Below are 18,271 nucleotides of genomic sequence, written 5' to 3' on the forward strand. Positions count from 1 at the left end.
GTTCCTAGCACAATGCTGTGTAAATAGAAAGTGATCAGTAAGTGTTAGCTACCTCCCAGTCCGTTTTCCCAGAAACACAATGCAAAATATTTCTGCTGGTTTGCATGAATTAAAACAAGTGGCTAAGGAGTAAAATTAAAAGGGCAAGAGAATCTAATGAATTATCCAGACAATCTTTCTTTTTTCTTTTTTTTTGAGACAGAGTCTTGCTCTGTCGCCCAGGCTGGAGTGCAGTGGCGCTATCTCTGCTCACTGCAAGCTCCGCCTCCCGGGTTCACGCCATTCTCTTGCCTCAGCCTCCCGAGTAGCTGGGACTACAGGCGCTCACCACTACGCCCGGCTAATTTTTTGTATTCTTTAGTAGAGACGGGGTTTCACCGTGTTAGCCAGGATGGTCTCGATCTCCTGACCTCGTAATCCGCCCGCCTCGGCCTCCCAAAGTGCTGGGATTACAGGCGTGAGCCACCGCGCCCGGCCCTGACAATCTTTCTATTAATTATGTCGTTAATATTTAATACATGTTGGGTTTTTGGTATTATTCAGGTACTGCATCTGAATAGATCCTCTTCCTTTGTCTTCAACAAATTTGGCAAAATATGTCATTAATCATTTTATTCAGATCATAACATACCAATGTAAAAATCATAGTTTTAATGTTTACTCATGGCTCTGAGAAATATAGTGACATAGAAACAGTGAAAAGGTAAAGAATTTGTTTCTCAAAGCTGATGGGTATAATTGTCCTTGTCTCTCGAACCTTCCCCATTAGTGCCACAGTGGCAGCCCCCATAAACTGTAAGGGTGATCAAGCCTTCTGAAATTGCAGGGGAAGTGGGCAGCACAGAAACAGTCCTTAGAAGGCTTTAGAGACAGGTGCTCAACATGGAATTAGTGGGCTTATTCAGGGGCTTCTGGAATCTGCAGTCCCTGTATGTAAAGTTGTGGTTAGGTGTATTTCGTGCCTTTTTTGTTAGGAGGCTCCTCAACTATCACTTCCTCCTAGAGGTCTTCTCTAGCCATCCTATCCAGCCAGAGGCCTCGTCCACAAAATCTTTTTCATCACTCTGTGCGTTTCCTGCAAAGCCTTACTACACCTGTCATTACCTTGTTTGTTTGCTTCAGTCCGTCTATTCCACTAAGGTGAGCTTTCCAAATGCACAACCCTGGTCCTTCCCCAGTGGCTTGAACCTGGTGGGCCTCGTTAGATACTTCCGGAATAAATGACAAGTCCGTGTCTATCAGATTTTTAACAGACTTTATACTCCTCGATCCATCCCGCTCTCCGTCCCCCACTCTACCTCTCGGGCAAGTATTCTTCTCCAGAAATAATTTTAAGGTCATGCGTCTTCATTTTTGAAGTGAAGCTTGGGCAATTCGACCACACCCACCCTCCCTCCCTCGCATACTCGTTTCCTAACAGAGCGTTACTCCAGCCCACTTGCCCAAGCCCACCAGGCTGCAGGGTTTAGGAGCAACCAGGGTAAGGGCAGCCCTGAACCGGAACAAGTGTCAATTCACATTACCGGCACTGGTCCTGGTTCGGAAAGCCTGGGCAGGAACCGTGCGACCCAGAGAAGCCACCGGCCCAAGGCCGCCTCCAGCCTCCGCCCCACCAGCAGCCCAGGGCCCCGCCCTACCGGCAGCCGCGCCTCGCCGCCCTCCCTCCAGCTTGGCCCTAACGGCTTGCAATGGCGGAACAGGGAGGCAGGAGCACCGCCGCTTGGGGAACCTCACCCGCCGGCCCAGGGCTCAGCTCGCCGTCTGACAGCCTTGGGTACTTTGCCCAGCGGGGTGCAAGGCCAGCCTGTGGCAAACACCACTCCCGGGCAGTCACGGCCACAACTGCTTCCGGGTGAGCGGGTCGTCGACCCTGTGGCCCCGCCCATCCTTTGCCTCCTCAGTCGGCCGCTCAGGCTGCGGCTCCTCCCGGGGCCGGTTCCCGCTGTCTCAGCCGCGGCGCAGAGAGCACTTCGGCCTGACCGACTAGCCGGCTGCCGGTGCCGGGAGCCGCCGCGTCCATCCCCGCCCGCCTGGCCGGGGGACCCAGGACTGAGTCGTCCAGCTGCGCCCCTCGCCCCTAGCCCCAGCGGGCGCCGGGCGGGCAAGCCGCTCTTCGGCCCTTCCCGGACAGCGACGCAGTCACAGCGCGCGCCCTAACCCAGGTAAGGGCCGCTCCTCCCGCCAGCCCGGTGGGAGCAGGGAGCAGGGAGTTGGGGACCTCCCTCCCGGCCTCCGCAGTCCCGTGGGATCCGCGCCGCCTCTGACCTCGGCTAGGGGGCCGGGCTTCCCTGGGGACTGGCCGGCCCCCGGCGGGCTCCCGGACTGGGGTCGCCCCTTGCCTGCGGCGTTCTCAGACATCCCGTCTGATTTCTAACGCTCACCCTTCCTCCGCGCAGGGGAAAGGTACGTGTTACTCCCACTGTGGGAGAAATTAAATTGGGCAGCTGTCCCTCCGTTTCGGGTGCCCCAGGCGCCTTCTCTTCCTCCCTAGATGCCACACTCCAGTTCTGTCCTGGGACGAGCACCCCCAGGGAACGGTGTCAGGACTGTGTAGGGCGTAGCATTTTTGGGGGAATTTTACTTCTTCCTTGACCTGAGCTGGAGCGCGGGTTTAACAGGCCCTAGCTGGGTTAATACTTGACTAATATGAGGCGTTATTGACACCCAGATTGTTAAGTTACAGAGCTCCAGTCAACCCTGCCTGTGAGTAACCAGCAGGATGCAGGAGGACCTAAGGAAACCCACTTCTTTTTCTTTCTTAGAGAGAAAAAAGTTCAAGTGTTTGCTTTACTTTTTCCACCGTGGGAGCTACAAATACAGGCTACTGAGACATGACTAGATAAATATTGTATCCTAAACCTTAACTGTTAGTAGCTGGTTTTCTTTGAGTTTCCATTTAATAACTCAGCATTTCTACTATAAACAAAAAAATTGTAGAGTGGATTGATTGACTAAAAATGAGATGTAAGGATAAGAGTGGTTCTTAATTTTTTTATGTTGTCATAGTTGGAAGAGAATGTGGATGCAGTAATGGAACAGAGAGGGAGAGCAGGGTGTGGATGTATAAGTTCTTAATCAGTGTTTAAAATAATATTTTTTCAAGATAACATTTTATTTTGGGGATAAATCTATATGAAAAAGTGCAGTTATTGGAGAATGCAGTGTTGCAAATAGAGTTAGTTGGCAGGGACTCCAAGGTTGTTGCAGCACTAACCCTGTTTAACCAACATCATGCTCTGTTTAACAGATACAGAGATAATGACCTAGTATTATAATATACTTATGTAGAATAAGAATTTCGGAAAGTGTGATTCATTTCGAAGGTAGATCACTCACTTTGTGAATCATTGCTATGAATCTGAAAATTGAAATAGAGAAAAGCTGAGTTCGTGTCTGCCTAATGAGATGGCATTCTTTACTCATTTAATAGAAAGTGTTGTATTATGTTTTGTTAGGTCTGTTGCTGGATATTTATCATCATGAAGAATGGTAATGAAATAAAAGTTGAAGTATTTGCAGAATGCTCGAATTTAGAATAGTCTGTTGGTTTTTAAGTGATTGTTTTGGTTTTACCCTTCCCCCCACTTTTTTTTTTGCCAGATGTGGGAAGATAAATGAAGGGGTCTAGAAGTAAGTGTCAGTGGAAAGGAGAGCTACCATCATTAAGGTATGAAAATGTTCACTGAAAGAATTTGCACTATACAAAATAGTCTTTTGAGTGGAAAGCATCACCCATTTTTGTGATTCTGTCTTTAAAAATGTAGAATGAAACTACATGAGTTATTATTTAAGTTCTGTTCTAGAAGAAAGTGTGTATTGAAGTTGTGATTGGAATGGATTCACTTTAAACTAGAAATAGCTTTTTATTGCTGAAATGTAATTTGATCATTTTTGACTTTCAAATGTTAAGTAAAATAAGGTTGAAATCACAGAGTTCTTGATACCCTTAGCCTTGTTTTTCTTTTCCTTCTGTTGGAGTTCAGCTGATTTTTACCTTGATTTTCATTTATGAAGAACTTTAGCTAGTTATAAAGTAATGGCAAGTCTGTCCTGTTGGTCTAGCTTACTAACTTCCTTTACTTCTTTCACTAAATTTTGACATCTTTTTTTACTTTGGATATCCATTATATTCAGAGTGTTCCCTAATGTTGCTTTTGATTTTTGTCCAGCTAATAGTGACTAAAGAGTTTCAGTTCCCTGTGAACACAGATTCCCTTTTGGAAAATCCCTTGTGGAAATCACCGTAACTGACAGTCTTGATAGGTAAATACGCAAGGGAAACCTTTCCAGGTCAGGATTTAAGTATCTCTGTAATGAAAGGAAAAGGTGATATGGAGAATGCATTTGGCAAAGTATTTCTGTCTCTCAAAACAAAAACAAATCTTTGTTAGATGTGAATTTAGCAAGAGGGAGGGAGCAATTTCTTGCAAAACTGTTTGTGGATTGTTTAGCCTGTTGCTAGTGTGAGAAGGAACAGAATTGATGATATATAGAAAAAAAATAATTCTTGTAGTGTGTTGGGAATGTTGACGAGTATCATTCAAAACGAAATAAAATTCTTCCGTCTTTACCTTAGGATCATTATCCATTGCACCTGCAAAATAGAGGCTGTTTCATAGCTTTTTCCTTTTAGGTAGTTGCTTTCCATCTGGAACATCTAAATTGAGAGATGGTCCTTTAATGGGGAAAATGTACTACTTTGTCCAGTTTTCAAATAAAGAATATAATCTGTGATCATCATTTGAAACTCAACTTTTGGAGGCCAAGGCAGAAGGCGTGCTTGAGCCCAGGAGTTCAAGACCTGTCCTGGCAACATAGTGAGACCCTGTCTCTGCAAAAAAATTAGTTGGTCGTGTGTGCCTGCAGTCCCAGTTGCTTGTGAGGCTGAGGTGGGAAAGCCACATGAGCTCTGCAGTGAGCCCTGAAAGCACCACTGCACTCCAGCCTGGGAGACAGGGTGAGACTGTCTCAAAAATAAATAAATGAAACTCGACTTTTTTTTTTTTTTTTTTTTTTGAGACAGAGTCTCGCTCTGTCGCCGCTGAAGTGCAGTGGCGCAATCTCAGTTCACTGCAAGCTCCGCCTTCCAAGTTCATGCCATTCTCCTGCCTCAGCCTCTTCAGTAACTGGGACTACAGGCGCCCGCCACCACGCCCGGCTAATTTTGTTTTTTTTGGTAGAGACGGGGTTTCACCGTGTTAGCCAGGTTGGCTTCGATCTCCTGACTTCGTGATCTGCCCGCCTCGGCCTCCCAAAGTGCTGGGATTACGGGCATGAGCCACCGCGCCAGCCAAGAAAACTCAACTTTTAAAACTTCAGAAGGAAGGAATTGAACAAAACTTACCTCGTGAAGTTTTCGGCTTATAATAAATTATGCTGGACTTCAAAGGAGTCAAACACTAGGCTAAAAACTGGGTTGATCATGCATTATACTTTTTCATTAGTTCTGTTATTCATTTATTTTGATGGGGAGGTCAAGAGATAATTCCATTTCATAGGGAACATATGTATGCATTTGTTTTAGCCTAGTGGTAGGGAGCGCAGTAGATAAAAGTAGAGATAATTAGGGAGGGGGAAGAAATGGCATTATTTACTTCATAGGTTCAGTAGATGTTTATGGGACTTTTAAAAATTGATAAAACATTTTAAAATGTGGTATATGATGAAAAGAAAGTCTGCTTTCCACCACGAACTCCCAGCCTTTCCTTACCCCAACCCCCAATCCAAGCAACCATATACAATGACATATGTCTAGGAGAAATATACTATATCTTTCATTCTTATCTTTGACCTATGAAGATCTTTTTGTATTTAGCACGTTTCTTACTTTTTTTTTTAAAGACTGCATGTCTTGCTAGTGTAGATGAACCATAATTTATTCATTTTCCATAATTTATTTTACCATTTTCTACTGACAGATATTTAGGTTGATTTTAGCCTGCTACAAACACTGCTATAATGAACAATTCATATATAAGTCTTTGCACTAGTTAGTAAGTGTCTATACAAAATGTATTTTCAAAGTGTGACTGTAAGATTGGGACTGAAGTTATGAAAAGTTAAAATTATTTCAATCCTATATTGGCTTTATTTATAATGGAATTTAACTTATTTCTTGGGCTTGTGGAAGGGGAAAGGAGCTCTTAATTACTTTGTATTCTTCATCCATCTCTCCATTTAAAAAATATTGCAAATGTATTTTATAAGGTACTTGAAAACATTTGAGTGTCAGGTGATTAATTTTATTTGTATTGGTAAAAGTAGAAATATTGTGGTTTGAAAACTGGTGCTGTCATATAGAAGCATTTATATTTGAAAATAGTTAAATGACTACGTCTTATAGTAGGTTGATTGTTTCAGAATTTTATGACCAGTATCAATTAAAAGCATTGTGTATAGTTTAACTTCTTGCCCTGCATAAGTCGGCTACTATGTTATTAGTCAGGAAAGAAGTAAATAATCTACCTTCTCTTTTCCTTTACCTTCCACATCCTAATCTATACATGATAAAATAAACCTCTGTGGAGTTTGAGATCCAAAAATCCTTTTGCAAACCATAGTGCTATTGATGGATTACTTTCTCAAGGCAGGAAGTAGGTACAGATTCAATCTTTATTCTGCAAAGTGTTTGTAAACAGAATAAAGGAGGCTTAGGTTTTACATTTTAATGTTATACAGGTTACTTGTGGCCAGGAGGAGGTTCAGGATTCTTTGCCTTTTTGAAATGAGAGAGACACTAGAGAGCAAAAAAAAATTACATGCTGAAGGGCTATAGTTTGATGAAGTTGGAACTCGTGAGTGGTAGCTTCCCTGGCGTGTGCCCAGGGTCTATTTTAAGACCTTGTCAAAGCTTGCCTGACAGAACCTACCACATAACCATAATCTGGCCTGGTCCTGCTGCAAGTCAGGAAGGCCTGTGGTTTAGGATCAGTAGCAACCACAGAAGGGGGAGTTAAAAGGACATTTTGCCTTCAGAAGATTAAGGCTAGGTTTTGGGGTGAATATCTACTTAGCCTGTATATCCGAGGATCCAAGTTTTTGCTGCTACCTCCTCCTCCCCTGCTTCTTCCTCTTATTAAGGAAAACTAAGGAGTAAAGGTTTTGTTTGTTTGTTTGTTTGTTTTGAGACAGGATCTCACTCTGATGCCCACGCTGGAGTCCAGTGGTATGAACACAGCTCACTGCAGCCTTGACTTCCTGGGCTCAGGTGATTCTCCCACCCCAGCCTCCCAAGTAGCTGGGACTACATGCACACACCACCACACAGGGCCAATTTTTGTATTTTTTGTTGAGACGGAGTGTCTGCATGTTGCCCACGCTGGTCTCCAACTCCTGGGCTCACGTTATTCACCCACCTTGGCCTCCCTAATTGCTGGGATTACAAGCATGAGCCACTGCGCCCGGCCAGGAGGAAAGTTTTTAGAAAAATGTGCACAAGAAAGAGCATAGGGATTGTGCCAGCATTGATGTTATCTTCTGGTTATATGAGAGTGTTTGCCAAAAATCAGTCGAATGTTTTACAATAGCGAAAAAGCATTATTGTTACTGGCATACGGAGGGCCCCAGTTAAAATAGCAGTCCAATTCAAAGACCTTCATATTTGTCGATAGGATCAAAAGGACTGTTGGAATAATGGACTATTCTACAGGATTATTTTGAGTTCAGATAGATAAATTAGCTTCTTCCCAAATTCTCATTCTGTTTTTCCTGTGGTACTATATAGTATCATGAAGTTTTATCTTTAAACTCTTAGTTTGTACTATGTGGTGTCTTACGAAAACCTTGATTTGTTTATACTTAGTGAATGAAACACTTGAGTTTAAAGTTCTTTGACTGATGTCACTTCTTAGGCTAGAAAGCTGTTAAAGAACTTAGTGTTCCACCCTTAGACCAAGGTTCATGTCACCATATTTAACTGCAGCTTTGTATTACAGTCAAGATTGTTTGAAGAATTCGGCATGGACTCCTTCACCCCCACTTTTTTGCTTTAGATTAGATGGTGACTAGAGGAAATTTAGTTTTCCTTTGCCGTCAGTTATTTGCGGTTGTTCACATTTATGATGATGGGAATGATGATGATAATGTATTTAGGATTCAGCGTGAGGAGAAAGAATAAACTCGTATTTTTCTTTCTTCGTCATCAGTTTATTCCCATTATCTTATTTTCCCTTCTCTGTCTCAGCCTTCGTTTCATCTTCGGGAAAAAAAAAGAAAAAAGAAAAAGAAAAGAAATAAAGACCAGCAGAGAGAGAAAGTGGTAAAGAGCTGGGGAAAGCCTTGGAATACATATCAGGGTGCTTTCTCAGAGGTGAACTATAAACATCTTCGTTAAAGAATCATGGATTATCTTTTTCCATTGTTTTCATTTTGAACCCTGTATATCTTAGTGTTCCTTCATTACCACATTTAACTACTTTTGATATAACAGATAAGTTTACTGCTTTAGGGAAGCAAATTTAATTTTTATGTTACTGTTCTGAGCATGTTGTTCCTTACATGCCCACTTTCCTAAGTAGAAATATATTAATAGCTAGGAGCAATCTTTTGGCTTTCTGTTTTGTAAGTTAGAGTATACTATACTGTATGCAGAGGATTAGGATGTTAAAATATTTATTTCCCTGTTAAATGGCTTAAATCATGAACAAACTGAATATATAGCGTTGCCTTTTTTAAAAAGTAAGTATCTCAGTTAAGTGACCCAAGGATTATGGGACTAAATATAGTAAAAAATTCAGCTTTAGATTAGATGTTTTTTCCCCTGTCACAGATAATGCGATATCTAGGTGAACAGTCAAGGAAATGAGAGGGCATTGTTCTTGTTGTCTTGCCAGATTCATCCTTTGCAATCAAATAAAGTTTGTTTTGTTTTTAAAATTGTGGTAAAATATAGATAATATAAAATTTACTCTGTTGACCTTTTTTAAAATTTTTATTATGGTAAAATACAGTCATTTGTTGCTTAATGACAGGAGTATGTTCTGGGAAATGCATCATTAGGTAATTTTGTCATGCAAACATTACAGAGTGTACTTACACTAACCTAGACAGTGTGGCCTACTACACACCTAGACTATATGGTATAGTCTGTGGTTCTTAGGCTGTAAACCTGTGCAGCGTGTTACTGTACCGAATACTGTAACTGTAGACAATTATAACACAATGGTAAATTTTTGTGTGTCTAAACATAGAAAAGATACAGTTAAAATATGATATAAAAGATTAGAAAATAGGCCAGGCATGGTGGTGTGCACTTGTAATTCCAGGTACTCAGGCTGAGGTAGGAGGATCACTTGAGATCAGGAGTTCTAGGCTGTAGTGTGCTATGAGCGCACCTGTTAATAGGCAGTGTGTTCCAGCCTGGGCAACATAGTGAGGCCCCATCTCTTAAAAGGGCACACCTGTATAGGACAGCTCCATTATAATCTTATGGGACCACTGTAATATGTGTAGTCCGTTGTTGACTGGAACATCCTTATGCAGCACATGACTGTATACATAACCTAAAATTTATCATTTAAACCATTTTTAAGTGTACAATTTGGTGGTATAAAGTACATTTACATTGTTGTGTAACTATCACCTCTATCCATGTCCATAACTTTTTCGTCATCCCAAGCAAGCTCTGCCCATTAAACAATATCACCTCATGCTCATAGCCCTTGGTAACCATCGTTCTACTTTTTGACTCTATGAATTTGTCTACTGTAAGTACCTCGTATAAATGGAATTATGTAATAGTTGTCTTTTGTGTCTGGCTCATTTCTCTTAGCATGATCTCTTCAAGGTTCATCCATGTTGTAGCATGTATCAGAATTTCATTTGTTTTAAGACTGAATAATATTCCTTTGTGTGTTTATACCATATTGTTTAATCACCTGTTGATAGTTGGGTTGTTTCCATCTTTCTGCTTTTGGGAATAATGCCACCATGAATATGAGTAAACAAATATCTGTTCGAGTGCCACATTCAATTCTTTTGTGTATGTACCTAGAAGTGGAATTGCTAGTAATTTGATAGTTATCAAATTTTATTTGGTAATTCTATGCTTAATATTTTGAGGAACCACCATACTATTTTCCATAGTGGCTACACCATTTTACATTACCACCAGCAATGCACAAGGGTTCCAATTTCTCCACATCCTTGCCAACACTTGTTATTTTCTGTTTTCTTATTGATTGATTTTCATTTATGTCAAGCCAGGGTCTTACTCTGTCACCAAGACTGGAATGCAGGGGCCCGACCACAGCTCACTGTAGCCTTGATCTCCCAGGCTCAAGTATTCCTTTCTACTTCAGTCTCCTGAGTAGCTGGGAGCACAGGTGTGCACTGCCGTGCCCGGCTAATTTTTGTATTTTTTGCAGAGGTGAGGTCTCTCCATGTGGCCCAGGAGGGTCTCAAACTCCTGAGCTCAAGTGATCTGCCAACCTCGGCCTCCCAAAGTGCTGGGATTACAGGTGTGAGCCATTGTGCCTGGTCCTGTTTTCTTTTTTTCTTTTTTTTTTTTTGAGATGGAGTCTTGCTCTGTAGCCTAGGCTAGAGTGCAATGGTGCAATCTCGGCTCATTGCAACCTCTGCCTCCTGGGTTCAAGCAATTCTTCTGCCTTAGCCTCCCAAGTAGCTGGGACTACAGGCACCCGCCACCACACCCGGCTAATTTTTGTATTTTCAGTAGAGACAGGGTTTCATCCTATTGGCCAGGCTGGTCTCGAACTCCTGACCTTGTGATCTGCCCACCTCCGCCTCCCAAAGTGCTGGGATTACAGGCGTGAGCCACTGCACCTGGCCTGATTGTGCCTGGCCCTGTTTTCTAACAGAAAAATGTCTAGAGATTTTAAAATAAAATCTCTAATAGGGTGGTATCTCACTGTGGTTTTGATTTGTATTTCCCTGGTGATGAGTGATATTGTGCATTGTTTCTTTTTCGCTTTTCTTTTCTTTCTTTTCTTTTCTTTCTTTCTTTCTTTTTTTTTTTTTTTGACAAGATTTTGCTTTGGCACCCAGGCTGGAGTGTAGTGGCACAATCATGCCTCACTGCAGCCTCGACCTCCTGGGCTAAAGTGATCCTCCCACCTCAGCCTCTCCAGTAGCTGGGACCACAGCACAGGCATGTACCACCATGTTCAGCTGATTTTCTTTTCTTCTTTTTTTGAGACAGAGTTTTGCTCTTGTTGCCCAGGCTGGAGTTCAATGGCATGATCTCTGCTCACTGCAACCTCTGCCTCCTGGGTTCAAGCAATTCTTCTGCCTCAGCCTCCCAAGTAGCTGGGATTACAGGCATGCGCCACCACGTCCAACTAATTTTGTATTTTTAGTAGAGATGGGGTTTCTTCACGTTGACCAGGCTAGTCTTGAACTTCCAACCTCAGGTGATCCGCCCACCTCAGCCTCACAAAGTGCTGGGATTACAGGCATGAGCCACAGTGCCCTGCCTCTTTTTTTAATATTTTGTAGACACACGTTGCCTAGGCTGGTCTCCAACTCCTGGGTTCAAGCAACTTTGTCCAGGCTGGTCTCCAACTGCTGGGCTCAAGCAATACTCCTGCCTCAGCCTCCCAATGTGCTGGGATTACATATGTTGAGCCACCAGGCCCGGCTGAGCATCTTTTCATGTGACCATTTGTGTATCTTGTTTGAAGAAACGTCTACTTATGTCTTTTATCTTTTTAATTGGGTTTTTGTTGTTACTTAGTTGTAGGATTTCTTTTTTTTTTTTTTTTTTTTTTTTGAGACGGAGTCTCGCTCTGTGGCCCAGACTGGAGTGCAGTGGCCGGATCTCAGCTCACTGCAAGCTCCGCCTCCTGGGTTTACGCCATTCTCCTGCCTCAGCCTCCCGAGTAGCTGGGACTACAGGTGCCCGCCACCTCGCCCGGCTAGTTTTTTGTATTTTTTTTAGTAGAGACGGGGTTTCACCATGTTAACCAGGATGGTCTCGATCTCCTGACCTCGTGATCCGCCCGTCTCGGCCTCCCAAAGTACTGGGATTACAGGCTTGAGCCACCACGCCCGGCCTAGTTGTAGGATTTCTTTATATCATTCTGTTATCAGCAATATAATTTGCAAATTTTTTTTTTTATTCCATGGGTTGCCTTTTTACTTTCTGATAGTGTGCTTTGATGTATACAGTTTTTATTTTATTTTATTTTAAGATGGAGTCTTGCTCTGTCACAGCCTGGAGTGCAGTGGCCCAATCTCGGCTTACTGCAACCTCCACCTCCCGGGTTCAAGCTATTCTCCTACCTCAACCTCCTGAATAGCTGGGATTACAGGCACACGCCACCATGCCTGGCTAATTTTTGTATTTTTAGTAGAGACGGGTTTTCACCATGTTGGCCAGGCTGGCCTTGAACTCCTGATCTCGTGATCTGCCTGCCTTGGCCTCCCAAAGTGTTGGGATTACAGGCGTGAGCCACCGCACCCTGCCCAAAGTTTTTAATTTTGATGAAATCCAACTTACCTTTTCTTTTGTTGCTTGTGCTTTTGGTATTATGTCCAATAAATCATAGCCAAATTCAATATCATGAAGTTTTTCCCATATATTTTCTCCTATGAATTTTATGGTTTTAGCTCATTTGTTTAGGTCTTTGATCCATTTTGAGTTTTTTCTTTTTTCTTTCTTTTTTTGAGACAGAGTTTCTTTCTTGTCGCCTAGGCTAGAGTGCAATGGTGCAATCTTGGCTCACTGCAACCTCCACCTCCTGGGTTCGAGTGATTCTCTGGCCTCAGCCTCCCAAGTAGCTGGGATTACAGGCGCTTGCCGCCACGCTCAGCTAATTTTTGTATTTTTAGTAGAGACAGGCTTTCACTGGTCAGGCTGGTCTTGAACTCTTGACCTCAGGTGATCCACCTGCCTTGGCCTCCCAAAGTGCTGGTATTACAGGCATTAGCCACCATGCCCGGTCCCTGAGTTAACTTTTCTATATGGTGTAAGGCAGTGATCCCCAACCTTTTTGACACCAGGGACCAGTTTTGTGGAAAGCAATTTTTCCGCGGACGGGGGTGGGATGGGTGGGGGAATGGTTTTGGGATGAAACCATTTCTTCTCAGATGATCATCAGGCATTAGATTTTCATAAAAACGCACAATCTAGATCCCTCACATGCACAGTTCACTATAGGGTTCGTGCTTTTTTTTTTTTTTTTTTCTTTTGAGACAGAGTCTTGCTCTGTCACCCAGGCTGGAGTGCAGTGATGCAATCTTGGCTCACTGCAAGCTCCGCCTCCCAGGTTCACGCCGTTCTCCTGCCTCAGCCTCCCGAGTAGCTGGGACTACAGGCGCCTACTGGGACTACAGGCGCCTACCACCACACCTGGCTAATTTTTTTATATTTTTCGTAGAGACAGCGTTTTACCGTGTTAGCCAGGGTGGTCTTGATCTCCTGACTTCGTGATCCACCTGCCTCGGCCTCCCAAAGTGCTGGGATTACAGGCGTAAGCCACCGCACCCGCCCGGCTGCAAGACAGTCTTATATAATGTAGCATAGTTATGGGAGTAACATCCTATATAACCTTTGCCATATTCTGTTGGTTAGAAGTAAGTCACAGGACTCACCTACATTCATGGGAGAAGTAATTATACAAAGATGTGAACACTAGGAAGGGGGATTAGGGTGGGGAACCACCTTAGAATTTGTCTACCATAACTGATTACAAAATAGCATGTTTTAGAAACTTTTTTTTTTTTTTTTTTTTGAGATGGCGTCTTGTTCTGTCGTCCAGGCTGGAGTGCAGTGGTGTGATCTTGGCTCACTGCAACCTCCACCTCCCGCCTTCAGTTTTCCCACCTTAGCCTCCCATGTGGCTGAGATTGCAGGCACCTGCCTCCATGCCCAGCTAATTTTTGTATTTTTGGTAGAGATGGGGTTTCACCCCATGACCAGGCTGATCTCGAACTCCTGACCTCAGGTGATCTGCCCACTTCAGCCTTCCAGAGTGCTGGGATTGCAGGCGTGAGCCGCCATGCCTGGCCATATTAACCAATTTTTGTTTAAAAAATAATGTTATTAAAATAGGAGTATCTTCAGATGATGGGGCTTACTGGTGGTTTTATTGTTGTTTTGCGTTTCTTCACTATTTCATCCCACTTTCCCTCCCTGCAACATTCCAATTTTGAAATTTTAAAACAATAGTTGGTGTTTTCATTATAATGAAATAAATATTGTATACTGATCAGCCATGTAGTATATCATACTTGTTTCCTTTCTTGTTTAACTTTGTTTTTTCAGGGAGTTAAAATTTGACTTTGACGTTTGCATAATTTTCTGTTTACCTGTTGCTTTCCCCCTAAATGCTCCAACAGATTTTTCAAGAGCCTTTATCTGTCTTGTCTGTTTATCTGTTTATCTATGTGTCCATCCATCTAGTCTAGCTTACAACATCAATTAATTTATAAGTTATAAAACTAATTTATTTTGTGTAAAATAATTAGTTGTGAACTATAGAGAAATATAAAACAAAAATATAGTTTTAGGAAGAGTAATACATGAACACCTGTGATCTCATTACCTAAGTCAAGAAATTACATATTACAGTTATCCTAGAAGTTTCCTCAAGATATCCTTTAATGGCACCCCCCTCTCTCCCAGGAAATCACAAGCCTATTTTAACACATTATTCATTCTCTTGGGACCATTCTCTGCTCAAGCCTGCAATATCCTCCATGTCCATACATGTATTTTTGGCCAAAATGTTTAATTTTGAAAAACTGAGAAGCTCTACTACCTCTCTGAGTCTGTTAGTCAGGATAGGCTGAACTACTTTAGTGAATAATTACCAAATCAGTGGTTTTTAACGCAAAATTTCTCACTCACATCTTTGCTGTGAGTTGAAAAGCAGTGACAGAGTGGTAGTCTATTCCACAGAGTCATTGAGGGACTCAGGCTGCTTTCGACTAGTGATTCTACCAACCCCTGGGGCCTCAGAGACTTTGAGTTTCCTGCATCTGGCTGGCAGATGTGAGGACAAAGAGAGGGACTGTGGTAGATTGCATGGCAAGTTTGGTGGGCCAGGCCAGGTTGTGGTATACATCAGTTTTGTCCACATTCCACTGGCTAGAACTGAGTCAAATGGCTACACTTAACTGCAAGGAAGAAAAGGGAAAATGCCTTGGTGAACAATAAGCCAATCTCTGCCATGGTATGTATCCCTAAGAAGTATATCATTTTGTTTTGGAAAGCTGAATAGCAAGCATCAGCTGAGGCTGTGAAAGGTAATACTGCTGCTATTGGATGAAAGCTCCCAGCAGATAAGCTGAAAAGAGTCTTCCTTGATCCTTTTTGGCAAGTCATTGGGAAAGTTTGTTAGTGAGTCTGGAGAAACACAGGCTCACCATAATCAGGGAATCTGGCGAAACTAAAGTGTTTACAGGATACTATGGTAAATATCTAGAAGAAATGTGATTGGGAGAGTAGATTGCTCTATGTGGTTTTGCTTCTAAGCTAAGCTCGTCATGCTCTAGCTCTCAAGAATAAGGAAAAGCAAAACACATCTGTGCTGTGAAATAAGACTTCAGCCCATCTAGGCTCCAGAAACTTCATCAACACGGGGTCAAGACAAACTAAATTCTAATGAAAACCTGGACCAGGCACATCTCATGTTAAATGGATGTGCCCCAAAGGCTGTGGGGATTTTGGTAATGACAGTCCTTCATTGTGTCTCTTGAGTCATATTGCTCTAATCTGTAGCTTTCTTTCTGAGATACCTATCATTCTTCTGGAGATTCCCTTTTGCCCCTCTTCTGTGTTTATTTCCTGTATGCTAAGTTTTCCTCTCTGTTGGTTTTTCACTTTTACTTGGTGAAGCCTATCTTCTAGTAGCTTAGTGACAAAGAGTGTAAAAGAGGTAAATTTTTGAGACCTTTCATGTCCGAAAATGTCTTTAATAATCAAGTATGAGAAATAGAGGGATTAGACTGATACAGGCTACTTATAGATCATCTATAATTTTCCTTCAGGAGTTTGAAGGCATCACTCTATCGTCTTCTTGTTTCCAGAATTACTTTTGAAAGTCTTGAAGCCATTCTTAATCCTTGATGTGTGGCCTGACTTTCCCACCCCATGAAAGGTTGTAAAGTCATCTTTGTTCTCATTGTTTAAAATTCTCTAAGATATGCCTTGGTGTGAACTCAGGACTTGTGTTGAACACTTTGGGCCCTTTTAGTCTGGCAACTCATGTTCTTAACTTCTGGGAAGTCATTTGATTAATAATTTATTTTTGTTTTCTCTTTCTCTCTCTGTCTTTTCTTTTTTTTTTGAGACAGAGTCTTGCTTTGTCACCCAGGCTGGAGTACAGTGGCACCAACATGACTCACTACAACCTTGACCTCCTGGCCTCAAGTGATGCTCCCGTCTCAGTCCCCACCACGCCTAGCTAATATTTGTAGTTTTTGATAGAGATGAGAGGAGATTTTGCCATGTTGCCCAGGCTCGAACTCCTGAACTCAAGGGATCTGCCCGCCTTGGCCTCCCAAAATGTTGGGATTATAGACATTAACCACCACACCCAGCCTGTTTTCTCTTTCTCTAGTTAGTTGAATGTTGGTCCCTCTGGACTGATACTTTAACCTTATATATTTTTCTTTCTTGTTTTCTACCTCTCTCTTTTTTTTTTTTTTTTCCCTGTTTTCTGTCAGACTTCCTGAACTTTATTTCCCAACCTGAGTTTTCTAAAACTAATTTTTTTATTCAGGTACTATTCATGTATCATAAAATTTACCTCTTTAAAGTAGTGACCTTTTCAGTGGTTTTTTAGTGTAGTCACAAAGTTGTGCAGCCATCAGCACTAATTCCAGAAGGTGTTCATTACCCCCACAAAGAAACTTCATACCATAGCAGTCCTCTCCATTTCCTCTTTACCCGAGACTGTGGAAAGCACTAGTCTATTATACTTTCTGTCCTTATGGATTTACCTGTTCTGGACATTTTACATAAATGAAGTTACTCAATATGTAGTTTTTGTGTCTGGCTTTTATCACTTTTCAGGATTTACTCTTGTTGTATGTAGCACGAGTCAATACTTTATTCCTTTTTGTTGTTGTTGTTGTTTTCTTTCTTGAGACAGTCTTGCTCTGTTGCCCAGGCTGGAGGGAGTGTAGTGATGCGATCTTGGCTCACTGTAACCTCTGCCTCCTGGGTTCAAGTGATTCTCATGCCTTAGCCTCCCGAGTAGCTGGGATTACAGATGCGTCCCACCATGCCTGGCTAATCTTTTTTTTTTTTCAGGTGGGGTTTCACCATGTTGACCAGGCTGGTCTCCAACTCTTGACCTCAAGTGATCCCCCTGCTTTGGCCTCCCAAAGTGCTGGGATTACAGGCATGAGCCATCATGCCAGGCCCAATATATTTGTTTTTATGGCTGAATGATATTCCATTGTATGGATATGCCACATTTGCTTATCTATTCATCAACTGATGGACATTGGGATTGTTTTCACTTTTGGCTGTTAGGAATAATGCTACTGTGAATATTCAGTTACAAGTTTTTGTGTGTGGACATAAGTTTTCAATTCTCTTGAGTATATACCTAAGAGTGGAATTGCTGATTTCTATTATGTTTTTAATTTCTGCTATCATGTTTTAATTTGCAAGATCTTGTATTCTCTGAAATTTTTTTTTTTTTTTTTTTTTTTTTGAGGCAGAGTTTTGCTCCTGTTGCCCAGACTTGAGTGTAATGTCATGATCTCGGCTCACTGCAACCTCTGCCTCCTGGATTAAAGTGATTCTCCTGCCTCAGCATCCTGAGTAGCTGGGATTACAGGCGTGTGCCACCATGCCCAGCTAATTTTGTATTTTTAGTAGAGATGGGGTTTCACCATGTTGGTCAGGCTGGTCTCGAACTCCTGACCTCAGGTGATCCGCCTGCCTCGGCCTCCCAAAGTGTTGGGATTACAGGCTTGAGATATGTGCCCGACCCTATTCTCTGAAAATTTTAATAGCCTCTTGTTCTTGTTTCATGGCTATAATTTGTCTTAATTTTCTGAAGATATTAATGATGGTTATTTTTGAAGTTTTCTTCTCCCTGTGTAGTTTATTTTCACAAAGTTATTCTTTTGAGTTAGGGAGCTTTCTCAGACTTCTTGGTTTGAAAGTAGGTGGGGTTGGTCAATGTTGACCTCCCTCGAAGAGCGGTATATATTTTGGTAGCAGGGTGGGTGATTTAAAGGTGGCTGAAGCAGTCCCACATTTCAAAATGCATACTTTCACCTAAGCCCACACTTCCTACTCCATTCCTATTCCCATTGCTCACCCTTCCCTTCCCCAGAGCTCCTTTGTCTT

At 42.3% G+C, this 18,271-nt stretch overlaps 1 protein-coding gene across 11 annotated transcripts in view; it reads left to right on the forward strand.

Moving 5' to 3' along the window:
• Positions 1 to 1,860: 1,860 nt before the first annotated feature.
• Positions 1,861 to 18,271, forward strand: part of LRRFIP2 (LRR binding FLII interacting protein 2) — a 130,845-nt gene continuing 114,434 nt past the window's right edge. For 8 of the 11 annotated variants that reach the window (XM_025376036.1, XM_025376038.1, XM_025376039.1 and 5 more), the window contains exons 1-2: positions 1,861 to 2,162; positions 3,601 to 3,667. The gene's annotated coding sequence lies outside the window, so the exon portion shown is untranslated. Of the gene's footprint in view, positions 2,163 to 2,582; positions 3,490 to 3,600; positions 3,668 to 18,271 lie in introns of those variants that run through there. The other 3 variants (XM_025376035.1, XM_025376043.1, XM_025376037.1) reach the window with 2 other exon arrangements.

The sequence above is a fragment of the Theropithecus gelada genome, chromosome 2 (assembly GCF_003255815.1).
Source record: "Theropithecus gelada isolate Dixy chromosome 2, Tgel_1.0, whole genome shotgun sequence".
Classification (NCBI taxonomy): Eukaryota; Metazoa; Chordata; class Mammalia; order Primates; family Cercopithecidae; genus Theropithecus; species Theropithecus gelada.